This window comes from Rattus norvegicus, chromosome X, assembly GCF_036323735.1.
Source record: "Rattus norvegicus strain BN/NHsdMcwi chromosome X, GRCr8, whole genome shotgun sequence".
NCBI classification, from domain to species: Eukaryota; Metazoa; Chordata; class Mammalia; order Rodentia; family Muridae; genus Rattus; species Rattus norvegicus.
This window is the reverse complement of record NC_086039.1, coordinates 108,058,004-108,071,329: the sequence shown is the minus strand read 5'-3', so window position 1 is coordinate 108,071,329 and position 13,326 is coordinate 108,058,004. Positions and strand designations below refer to the sequence as shown.

Here is a 13,326-nt window from a genome sequence, read left to right as displayed (position 1 = left end):
AGCTTCTTGGCACATACAGAAAAATTATTTAACCGTAATACTTATCCCCTTTACCTGATATCAAGCACAATCTTCCAAATTGCAGAAACTTTTTTCTTTTTTTTTCATTTTTTAAAAATGTATTCACTTTCCATCTCAATTACTGCCCCCTCTAACAGCACCCCCAACCAACAGTTCTCCCTCCCCTTTTCCTCTGAGAGGGTGCAGGGACCCTGGGTATTCCCATATCCTGGCACATCAAGTCTCTGAAGGGCTAGACACTTCTCCCACTGAGTAATGGATTCTACAGACAGACAACAGCTTTCGGGATAGCCACTGGTCCAGTTGTTCAGGACCCGCACGAAGTCAGAGCTGCACATCAGCTACATATGTACAGGAAACTTTTTCTTATAGTGCACCGAGTCAATTTTGTGTGCCTACATATTCACAGCTGTGTGGGGCCATTCACTAGATCAGTGGTTATCAATCTTCCTAATGCTGTGACCTTCTGATAACAGTTCCTCATGTTGTGGTGACTGCCCCCCCAACATAAAATTATTTCACTGCTACTTTTGATACATTTATGAATCACAAACTGCAATTTTGATACATTTATGAATCACAATGTAAATAAATATGATATGCAATCCCCATAACCACAAGTTGTACACTGGAGTACGGTGCATCTACCAGGTGTAAACCCTTAAAGAAAATTGACATACCATTCCAAATACCCATCAACTGTTAATAGTTCCACGAGGGGTGGAGTTTTCCAGCCCCCCCCCCCCACTCCTCCTTGACTCTTGCAGGTAATCAGTTGCTGTGAGCGTCAGTGCAGTGATCCTATTATGTTCAGAAGATAACTGTTTTGCTCTAAGCCTCTGCATTGTTTGGCCCTTACAATTTTTTAATCCCTCTTCTAAGATATTCCCTGTGCCTTGGGGTTAGGCTCTGTGCTACAGATGTCCCATTTATGTCTGAGTATACCAGAGACACTTTGTTCTCTATACTTGATCAGTTGTGAGTTTCAGTGGTAACTCTTGTGCACTGCACAAAGACACTCCTTTGATGAGGACTGAAAATAGCATGATGAAGACAGTTTGATACTATGTCAATTTAGCAAAATACTAGTAATAGCTCCACCCCCTGGGTTCTTGGCCAGATTTATAGTAGCAGACATTAGTTTTTCAATGGACCTTAAATCCCCAAATTACTGAAACTTACTGTGTTTCTTTACTTTTAAAAACAGCATCCCTGGGACCATAATGGTAAAAACAGTATGCTTCTCTTCCAAATGGATTCAGACGCTATGAATTTTTGAAGCAATTTTCCTATTTTCAAGCTCAGAGGACCTTAAAGTATACCTTCTCCAATTTCTTTTCTGAAAAGGGTCTTGTTTGAACAAAAGTGCACAGGATTTGAATTCAAATGAACCTGGATTAAAAATCTGGTTTTTTTTTCATTGACTAAAGGATAACACTAAGGAGTCACCGAAGTATTGAGCTTACTTACTTTTCTATGAAATGAGGGAAATAACCCTTACATATTTAATATTAGAAAAACCTGCTGCTTATAACCAATTTTGTCTAGAAAGGAAGATGGATTCCAAATTGTTTCACTGAGCACATATCTAAGACAAGTCTGGATATTCAATGTCAAAGCAAAGCTCATATTGGGAGTGGGATAAAGACTGAAATATTCTGCATAATTGAGTCAGAAGTCAGATAACGAAGCAGATGACCCTACAAGGTAAGAAAAGATTACAAAGAATGGAATCATTGGCAGACTATCTTGCTTTTATGCAGTTTGAATTGGCTACAGGAAAAACAATAAGATATTTGGTCTTAATTTGGTGTCATGTTGCAAATACATCCTTTCTTTTTCCAGAAATAAACATCTATATTTTATTTAAGAACGTCTCAGGTATATTGTGCAAACTGGTCAAGGTAGCTTAGGCGTCAAGGTAGATGTCATATGGACTCAAGAGTATTGCAGCAAGACAGATGATACACAATCCTATTTTGCGTTACAACCTTATTTGTTGCAAAATGAATAAATGTAAAGAAATTCGTCAAACAATGGACGTTGAGAATCAGATTTCATTATGAGAATGAAAAGAACTTTCCTACCTCTCCCCCTTCTATGCAGGGTCTGTTCCCCAGTAAGGTTTCTAGCTCACACATAGTTTCATGGAAATTAGATATGATGTAAATCAAGTACCTTTCATAGTGCCTAACATAGCATAGATACTCACTAAAACATTTACTAAGTGGAAATATAAAGTAGGCCTTGTAAAGGAGTACCACTGGATACAAGTAAAATAGCTGTGAATATTCCAGACAATTATCCATACTAGAAGTATTTGATGGAAGACTAACAAAATGACTAGCCAGACTCCTTTTCTTCTATCATAGGAACAGCAAAAATCTCACTCAGATTGCTCCTTGACCAGCGAATATAGATAAGTAAGAATAACTAATGCTGCTGTGAATGAAAGCCCAAGTAAAGGCTAGGATATTAAGAGAGCTTGATCTTTATATTCCTAGAGTCTAGTTCAATAAAGCCATCTACAATTCAGCTGTTTTCTGACAGTTCTCTAGTTTCTTCAGCCTACATGCTGTTAAAGCTATGATCCCTTCACTAGGTCAACAACCAGGACCCACAGGCCGGGCTATGGCTCAGATTTCTAAGCCTCAGTACTTTCTTATCACATAGATCAGGAGCTACTAAGACGTTGAGAAAAATGCAATATAAAGGGAAACAGAGCCAGTGACAGGAAGGCATATAATAGACCCAGAAATATATCTTTGTTATGGGTCTTTAAAGCATTGCTCATTGAGGTTTGAGCATCAAGTTCTATAGCCAAGGGGAGAAATGTACTCTTTGGGAAGTACTATTTCGCTAGCATGTTTATTTGATTAAGCATATATACACACTGAGATGAGGGAGGGTGATCTGGCTGCAACGTCTGTCAGTCTACTCATCACCAAGGTTGACTCAGCTAATTTGGCTGGCTAGGTCGGTGTCCCCTTTCAACCTTACCATTCATGTGTATCTCACCCAGAGCTTCATGCTTCGTTGAAGAGGACAACCTTCCCCTATAGAGGCAGAGCACTGTTTTTATCAAGGGTATATGACTAGCTGTACTCCCTGATAGACCTCCACATGCTCTCAAGCCTGCACTTTCTGATTTTTTTCATCCCTAAATGTTCAATTCAATATATTATTAATCCTTGAGTCTCCAATGATAATGTTTATATGTTTACTAGTAATGAATGCCACACATTTTTCCTTCATTGCAGATATGAATGTAATACAAATTAATCTGAGGTTTGGGCTCAAAGGCAAATGTGCCATGTATGCCATATGTGAGTCTATTCTCAAGGAAAAAGGGAGCTGGTATTAATACCAAGCTAAAAATAGGTGATAGGGGTAAAATGCGTGCGTGCACACACACACACACACACACACACACACACACACGCACGCACACACAGACACACACACACCACCCTCACATACAACCTAATTTTAAATGCCAAATTATTAAATAAGAAACTCGCCTCAGAGAAGGGGGATGCTAGAGGGGTAAGGTGGGAGTGGGTGGGGGTGGGAGAGTACCCTCTTAGAAGCAAAGGAGAACGGGAGGGGGTGGGGGGCTCGAGGAGGGGGAACTGGGAAGGGGAGACATTTGAAATATAAATACATAAAATAATTAATAAAAAAGAAACTTGATTATAGAAGATCTCTAAAGACCTACAACATTTAAAGATAATATGTAGGTTCAAATGGCATTTTGTAATTTATTTAACAAAAATGAATACTTTGTGTAGCTCTCAGACCTCACTAAAGACATTTCTTTGTGTAGTGGACAATGGTGAATGCAGAAACTCACAACTGATCAAAATGCAAAAAAATAAATGTCAGTGGAGTGCTCAGCCACAAATGGGACATCTGTATCACACCCATCAAAGCTCAGTGACCTCTCTCAAAGGATACTGTTCGAAGAGTATAAAAGCAAAAGGTCAGGGATGGCCAGCACAAAATGTCTTCTAGGCATGAGATAGCCACTGACGTCATGAACTCATAGCAACTGTGACTGACTGCGCAAGATCAAACTAGTCAACATTCCTGCATGGAGGAAGGCCTGAAAGAAAGCCCCCATGCCTAGTTCAATATTTATAGTTGATGGGGGAGGGAGAGTCAGTTTTTTTTTTTTTTTTGGTGTGGCTCCTCATAGATGACCCATGCTCTATTGCAGTGGTTCTCAACCTTCCTAATGCTGGGCCCAATAAGTAGTCCCTCATGTTATGGTGACCCCCAACCATAAAATTATTTTTGGTGCTACTTCAAAACCATAACTTTGCTACTGTTATGAATTAATGTAAATATGTTTTTCAATTTTCTTAAGCAATCTCAACTCACAGGTTGAGAATTGTTGCTCTAGTGGCTTTTATACCCATGATATGTATGTATGTATGTATGTGTGTGTGTATGTATGTATGTATATATTATGTATATACTGTAATATATACATTGTACTATATTGTATTATACATTATATATAGTATAGTATATACATTATACACACACAGCACAAACTGGAGTCAGTGGGCTGAAAAAAGAGACAGTAGGTAGGGATGCAGTTAAGGAGAGGCTTGTAGGATGAATATTGTTAAAATATGTTGTATGAAATTCCCAAAGAATTGATAAAAATAGGTTGAAAAGAGAACTCTAGGTTCTATAAGTGTGTTATTTCTTTACCTTTCTCCCTCTAAACTGCTAGTACCTTGAGGACTGGGGCTTAATTGTTTTTAAAAATTCTCATACTGGCTACTCACTGCTCTGAGAATATTTAATTTAAAAATATAAACACTTCCATGGTTTGTCAAATAAGACATTTCTCAATTTTACTTAGTAAAAGCCCCTTTTCCAGTACATCTGGGGAAAGTGATTTTTAAAAAAACAAAAAACAAAAAACATTTACTGGGCCCCAACTATGTATCAGGTTCATCCCTAAGCTTTTTACCTGTGTCATCACGTCTAAACATTAACTAACATGGGAAATAGGTATTTTAATATCCACGTTTTATAGTCAAGTGGGTTCTGAAGCTTGACTAAAGTCCAGGCAGGTGGCTAGGTGCAGAGCCAATCCAGTTCCATCCTGCTTGTATCTCTCCACAGCAGTACACTGCCTCCACTGTGTGCTAGGGAAGAAACCTTTAAAAGGCTTCGCCTTCCTTATGAAGAAGATAAAGGAAAAAAACAAAACAAAACCAGGGAGGTAACACTTAAAGTCAGCTATTACTCAGTCTTAAAATCGTCTCTAAATTGGCTATACATTGTGATTTGAGAAACATTTTAAATAGATATATTATACTAACAACTTCTCCTCCTCAGTGTTAAATCATATCTGGCTTAAGAATATTTGACCATCAAGTTGAGAACTGAAGTCTGTCTCTGTCTCTCTGTCTGTCTCTCTGTCTGTCTCTGTCTCTCTGTCTCTGTCTCTCTCTCTCTGTGTGTCTGTGTCTGTGTCTGTGTCTGTGTGTGTGTGTGTGTGTGTACACACGAGCACGCGTGCCAATTTTCTTAACAGAAGCTTAATGCCACTCCTCCAAGCAAACAAAAGCTTTGACAGTAGCAGCAATTGAAGCTATCAGCAACACAGTTTCAGGTTATTGTTGCTGTTTTTGATTCTAAGAATTTCCGAGGTGCCTGGGAGGAGGGAGCTGGAAATAAAGTTAGAGTAATTATCATTATTTATTATAATTTTCAATTTTAAAGTTGTGGTGAACACAAGCTGTCCTAGTAGTTCATCTGTATATTCATAGCACATTACGTAAAACATATGACAGCCTGCTGATTTACCTGCCTGGGATTGGCCACAGGGTATTTAACATTCAGTGTAACTGAACTATACACAAACAACTTAGAGAGTTACACTAATTACTTAATGGGGCTAAAGTACACACACAAAAAAAGGGGATAACACAAAGAAACTACATTTTTTTCTGTATATGAGTCATTGCCTTTTAGAAAACAAACACTTCATTAAAAGCTAAAAATAGGGGCTGGGGATTTAGCTCAGTGGTAGAGCGCTTACCTAGGAAGCCCAAGGCCCTGGGTTCGGTCCCCAGCTCCGAAAAAAAAAGAACCAAAAAAAAAAAAAAGCTAAAAATATAGGACATTGTCCAAGAATGAAGAAAAATCGTAAGCTTGGCTCTGAGTTTATAAAAACAATGTTTAAATTTGTTCGAAAATATAGAGGAAAGGGATTCTTTCCCCATGATACCTATCTGTGAGCCAATGCAGCGTCTGTACTATGTGGCAGTTTTGGTGTGAAAAATGAAAGACACTGAAAATGAAAGTTCAAAGAAAACCCATGGATTAATAAAGAGAGCTCCTACAATATGGATAAAAGAGTTCCTACAATATAAAAGTTTTCTTTAATTAAAAAATTAAGCACAAGGCCCTGGGTTCGGTCCCCAGCTCCGAAAAAAAGAACCAAAAAAAAAAAAATTAAGAAGCAACTTTTAAAAAGTGTTCCTTGGGTTGGGGATTTAGCTCAGTGGTAGAGCGCTTACCTACCAAGCGCAAGGCCCTGGGTTCGGTCCTCAGCTCCGGGGGGGGGGGGAGGGGGGGGAAGTGTTCCTTACGAGGAAGGAGAAACACATGATTAAAGGAGTTCTCATATATCTAAAAGCTCTGGAGACAGAGATAAAGAAGAATACAGATCATTACCACAAAGATGGCCACTATTAGCAATATATGGAAGGAAGAATTGTGAAGAAAGGAAAATTGGCCAATGGATATGTTATAACTAAGACTGTAGCCTTTTCCAACAAATAAAAGCAGCACCTTTAGAAATCGTGGTGTGACTGTAAATTTGCACGTCTAAATCAACTCTAGTCTCTAGCTAACATTTCCCCTTTCTCACAACCCTGGAAGCTGCTGTCTTGCTCACTGCTTCGATGAGATTAACTTTTTTACAAAGAGAAGAAAATTATGGAATTCTGCTATTCAAAGTCGTTTACTTGAAATCTGCTAGGAGAGCAGTTCTTAAAATGGATGTTCCTAAACACATGCGGTGTTAACTCTATGTGGTGAAGGACAGATTCAATAAATTGGCAATTGCAATCATTTCACAATGCACAGCATATCCAAATCACTACAGTGAACATTTGGGAGACAAGTTTATTTGCCAATTATGCAGCATTAAGTAGATAAAGAATTAGTGATAACATCTGGGTATTGTTATACCCAGATGTAGCCTCAACCAGTATGGAAAACTGAGATGGAAGGATTGCTAATATCAAAAGTTCATTACCACCTTAGGTCAATTGGTATGGTTTGAGACTTAAATGTTTTCTTTTTAAAATTTATTTATTTTAGGTGAGTACACTATTGCTTTCTTCAGTCAAGCACATCAGAATAGGGCATCAGATCCCATTACAGATGGTTGTGAGCCACCATGTGGTTGCTGGGATTTGAACTCGGGACCTCTGGAAGAGCAGTCAGTGCTCTTAACCACTGAGCCATCTCTCCAGCACAAGACTTAAAATGTTTCCAAAGAATGTTTCATTCTAAGGGTGTTGTTGCCAGCCTCTAGCACTACTATAAACTGACAGAACCTTTCAGAAGTGGGTCCAAAAAGTATTGATCCTTGAGGGGAATGTTGGGAGCACCACCTTTCCTGTCTTCTTTTGTCTTCATAAGCACAACAGGGCTAGTAATTACTCTATATAGCTACATGGTCTGCTATGATGCTTTCGTTTTTCTCAAGCACCTTGTCACACCGGCAAAATCAAACAAAATCAAACAAAAAACATACCAGCAACAGTAAAACCCAGCCTCAAAACAACCCCAGTAAAATTAGAGTACATGGATGTATTAAATTCTAAGATGCATTGGAGTCTCCTTTCAATCTGTGTGAAAGTCAGGAGACTATAAAGATAGGTCTCATTTAGACAAGTATTTGTTTAACTTACACCATGTAAGAGGCAAAATGCTCATGTAAAGGGCCCTGAATAATTCTCAAATTTAGGCAGTACATACATGTAACCACATGACCACATACACATACATGTGTGTATGTGTATACATACATATGTACATATCTAAATGTATATATAGACAGATGCTAGACTGAGACAAATAACAGTAATTTAGACCATAATTGGGAATATTCCAGATAATATTAATAATAGTTTATACTCAAAGACGATTGTTTTGAAGCAGGGTCTCACATTGTAGACCAGACTTGTCTTTAACCCACTGTGAAGCCAGGCTAGCCTCAGACATCAGTGACTCTCTTGCCTCATTCTCCCAAATGCTGAGATGACAAACATAAGCCAATGTACCAGGTCCAAGGATTAATTTTAAGATATTAATACCGCTATTCTTTCTTCATCTGACAACACTTTGTATTACTATTTCTAACACTAAACTGTACGGAGATGTGTGGAATACCTCTATCTAGGCAACTAATTTGAGTATCAAAGTCCCAGCCTCAAATGGTAGGGGTGGGAAGGGCTGGTAGCTAGGATCATCACGCTTGCAGCTGGCCATACTGTCTGAAAGGCACCACCCAGACAATAAAACCAGGTGTATATCATCTGGCTCAATTGTTGTGCAAAGCCATCTTGAAAAACTGGTATAACATGGTTCATTGCTCCAGCCATATCTAACAATACATCAACCACTGATATAAAGGACACTTTGAGGGCCACATTCCCAGAGTTGGCTAATGTCCAATCATGGTTCACTTGGGAACATTCAAAGTATAAGCAACTAGTTCCACTCTGTTACCTCTTGTATTACAGTCTATTCACATTGTCTTTGGTCAAAATTTTTACAACAAAACCACCAGGTTATACCTTAAAAAAGTGTATATAAATACTTAATTTGGTAAGTATTTGCTACAGTATTTTCTAAGTATTTATATATGCTGTTATATTCATATGTTTACATTATAATATGAATATATAATTACATAAAATAGTATCTGGTTGATATTTATAGATTTGACTAAATTTATAGTGTAGTATTTATATTAGCATAGTATAGCATTCGTATATTTAAAATAAAATATATACATTAGACACACCCAAACCGACATGCACACATAGACACACAATACAGTCTGTAAGGACAATAAACACACCTAATAGGTTCAGAAGCCAACAAGAGGTAGAAATGGGCACAAAAAGCAATCAGACCCTCTAAAAGACCCTCACCACTATCTTTCATTGCTGTACCAATTTCATTATCCATTTACCCGTTGATCTATGGCTACTTGAACTTTGTAATAAGCTTGTCCAGAGTGACTTAATACAGAAGTAAATTAGGAAATTTTAATTCTTTCTCAGGAAAGTCACTATCCATTGGCATTACATCTTGAGGAAGTTTTACTTATATCTTCCACTATATTTGGTTACTGTATGATTTGTTTACACACAAGAGTTGACTCATCAACAACACCTGTATTATACTATATTACAGTATGATGATTTTACTGTGTGTGTATAGACCATATGTTGTCATATATTTTCTGAAATTTCTCTCCACCTTATTTGTTTGCTTTTAAGTAGTCACCTCATTTTCCCAGGTCCTTTTCCTCCCTCCAACCTCTTCCACCCCCAAACCCCTTAAATTCATGGCCACTGTCTTTGTTATTGATACATAAATATGCCTAAGTCTAGAAGTACACTGTTCAGGGAAGTCAGTGTTACTTATATGCATATGATTTCAGGGCTGACCACTTGTTGTTGGATAAACAAGTAGGGTGCTCACTCGTGGGGATGATAATTTTTCCTGCTCTCAGTGTTCCTTACTTGCCTGTTAGCTCTTTGTCTAGGGTTTGGAGTCAGATTTTCCCCCTTTCATGTTACCAAGTCTATTGTTGTTCGGCATTTTCTGAGACAAAGTCTCCCCAGACCAAAAGTTCACAAATTTGGCTAGATTGTATGGCCAAATCCTTCTGCCTCCTCCCCAGCACTGGGATTACAACCAAACCTTAGCATACTTGGCTTTTCTATGAGTGCTAGGGGTCTAATTCAGGTCCTAAAGTGTGTGAAACAAGTAATTTTCTCCATGGAAACGTATCTCCAGCCTTTTAATGTGTGTGTGTGTGTGTGTGTGTGTGTGTGTGTGTGTGTGTGTGTGTGTGTGTTTGAACCCATAAACACATGTTATAGACATGCTCTACTATTAATATATATTCTCAGAACTCAAAGTATGGTCATGATATACTTTGGTCTAGTTACTAAATAAGTCAGGAGGCATCACAGAACTCTACATTTCTTCCCCATGTATTAAATATTATGGAGAAATGTCACTAGTGGCAATGACTGTGTCATGTTTAGGTTCCATGTTAGTTAGAACAAAGTGTATCACCTACCTTCATTCACACTAATATGTAGTTAAAGGTTCCATTAACTGATGTTGAGCATGGTTAACTCCTTCCATTACGGAGTACATAGGTATCATTAGTATTATTTCTATTCTCATATCTAGTCTCATTTTTATTACCACATATGATTTGTAAAATTTAATGGGTCTCATTGTGACATTTCCATTCATATATTTTCTTCTCAAAAATAGTTATTTCTAAGCTATTTCTTATTAACTAAATACAATTTCATTCATGTATATAGCTGATTACTCTCTCTGGATCTCCCTTATCTCCTTCCAAATTCATTAATCCATTTTTCTGTCTTCCTTGCAAATGATTCCTTCCTATGTATTTTAATTACTGCATCTTACTCTTCTTAAAAAAATCACTGTTCATTAAGACTAAATGTACAAGCATGATACTAATAGATGTGCTAATGTTGAAAGTGGAGATCTCTTGAGGCCTCAACTCTACACAAAGAACTAAGGAATGCTGAGACCAGGAGAAATAGAAATATAGTCTTCCCCACAGAACACACCAACTGGTTTGGTTATCCAATACTAAATGGTCAGCCCTGAAAACTTTCATAAAAGTAACATTTTACAGACTGAGCAAATTGTATTTATGTATTTAGGAAAACACACACACACACACACACACACACACACATACACACCACCACCACCATCACCACCACCAACAATAATGAAAGAGGCCAAAAAATTTGAAGAAGAACAAGAACAAAGGAAACTACACACGAGTGTTTAGAAGGGGGAAAGGATGCCATTAATCATAATCTTAAAAAATTTTTTTTCAAAAGTAAATGTAAATCCAGCTTTTCTTGCTATACCTATTCCATGTCATACTTTATGGAGCACCTTCTTTTCTTTCATTTAACCGTATTTAATCCAATATAAGGTGTCATTGAGTATCAACACCTTAGCTATTGTCAGTATACACACACACACACACACACACACACACACACACTATACTTCTCTCTAAGTGTTGGGTACTGTATTCTACAGTGATATAGTGTTCATAACCACAAGTAGTCTAGTATTTAGTGTCATTGTGTCATGAGGTTTCTCTTTCCCTATTAAGGTTGTTTCAAGTAGGAACAATCATCCGAGTTGCCAGTGTTTAGTATGTTATTTTCATTTCGACACCATTGGTATTTTTCATGATGTTAACAAGTTTTGTCACCAGCAAAACCAGGATGATGTGTGTTCTTCCACATCCTTTAGGGTAATGTAAAGGTATTATACCTGGGGCTCATTGGAGTAATTATTAAGACTTAGAGACTACCATCAATTTATGTAATATTTGCTATGCCTCATAATCTTCAGAAGGAAGGTATCTCTGGATACAAAATCTTCCCTAATACTCGTTTGGTTTGCTTTTTAGAGACAGAGTCTCACCATGTAACCCTGGCTGGCCTAGAACTCACTATGTACAAGGCTGGCCTTAAACTCACAAAGATTCACCTGCTTAGGCTGGGATTAAAGGCATGAACCACCATGCCCAGTCTTCCCTAATATTCTAATGATGGGGAAAGTTTCTGTAACATAGCTTCATCAACATCTCTATCAATACAAGACAAAACATGTGGCAAAATGTCCAGTTAAAAGTTGCAGACATGTGCGTGAAGCTTTTTACAAAAAAAAATGTGAACTTATGAAAATCAAATATATAAGAAACATTACAGCACTCAAATCTTTATAAGCAAAAGTGAATACTGACCATATATTTAATCTTTTTATCCTCAAAGGAGGAAGATAAAATCTAATAAGCAGTAAAAACGTATCTCCCAAAAGCCTTCTGTAATAGAGGAGAAGCTCTAATGCTATTCTTGAAATTCTACCAAGGTAAACTTTCATAAAATGTATTATAATCTATGAAAATTGCTTAATTGAAAGATGAGATTAGGCCTAAATGTGCAATGAAGCTTGTGCAACACCAGGCAAAGTTCTTTATAAACCTTATTACCCCTGCCTCCAGAATGTGAATAATATATTTCTGTTGTTTAAAATCCAGGAATAAACCTTATTACATTGTAAAGGAGTTTATAGATGTATTATGGCACTTAGAATACAGAAACATGGACCTTACTGTGGACATACACAAACCACTTTGATCATTGTGACTAACCTTTGCATAGTCAGTCAGTCATATGGGAGATGATTTTTTTCCAACCTCAGAGATAAAAACCCTCATGATATACAAATGTCAAATATTAACACAGTGAATTTACTGAGCAGCCTGGTATCGGAATGCTAAGCATCCTTCTGACCTTAGCTGGTAACAGGCTGAACCTGTCACCATTGTGATAAGCTTCTTCACTGAGGAGGACAGAAGTCAATTAATTCGAAACATTCTGATGTTCAGCATTTATTAATATATGGTAGTACATAATCGTTTATAGGTGTCAGAATAAAATTTAAACTTTTCATCTTTTCTGAAATTCAATTAATTTTCTTACTCTACAGAAATCTTGTTGCTTCTGGTCCTAAATATAATGAAGGGTTTTTTGTTTGTTTGTTTGTTTTTGCTTTGTGGAAAATTAGTAGATGACATTGCCAAAATGTCACTGCCTTTGAGGAACCTTTCAGATTATAAAAATACATCCCACTGCTTCCTTCTATCACCTGAAAGTGTTAACTACCAATACCATGGAGAAGTGCACAACACTGTGTTGTTTACATTGACAAAACTTGAAGGGAAGAGTAACTAAGGATGGTGGCCTGGGCCAGGCAAAAAGGAGAAATAGAAGTAGTTAAATAATTATGCTCTGGAGGGGTATAGCATTTGTTTATGAAGGCTATGTGGGAAATGAGAGAGACAGACAGAGACAGAGAGAGGCAGGGAAGAGCGGCTCAATATCTTCTGGCCTAGAGACAATAGAAATTCTGTAGAAAATACTGATGCATGCCCGTGTTGACTGGAAAAAA

The 13,326-nt window shown here is 37.5% G+C and overlaps 1 protein-coding gene across 4 annotated transcripts in view; it reads right to left on the bottom strand.

The window, feature by feature from the left end:
- Rnf128 (ring finger protein 128) overlaps window positions 1-13,326 on the bottom strand; it is a 118,065-nt gene that overhangs the window by 15,708 nt on the left and 89,031 nt on the right. The gene's annotated exons all lie outside the window — the stretch shown is intronic.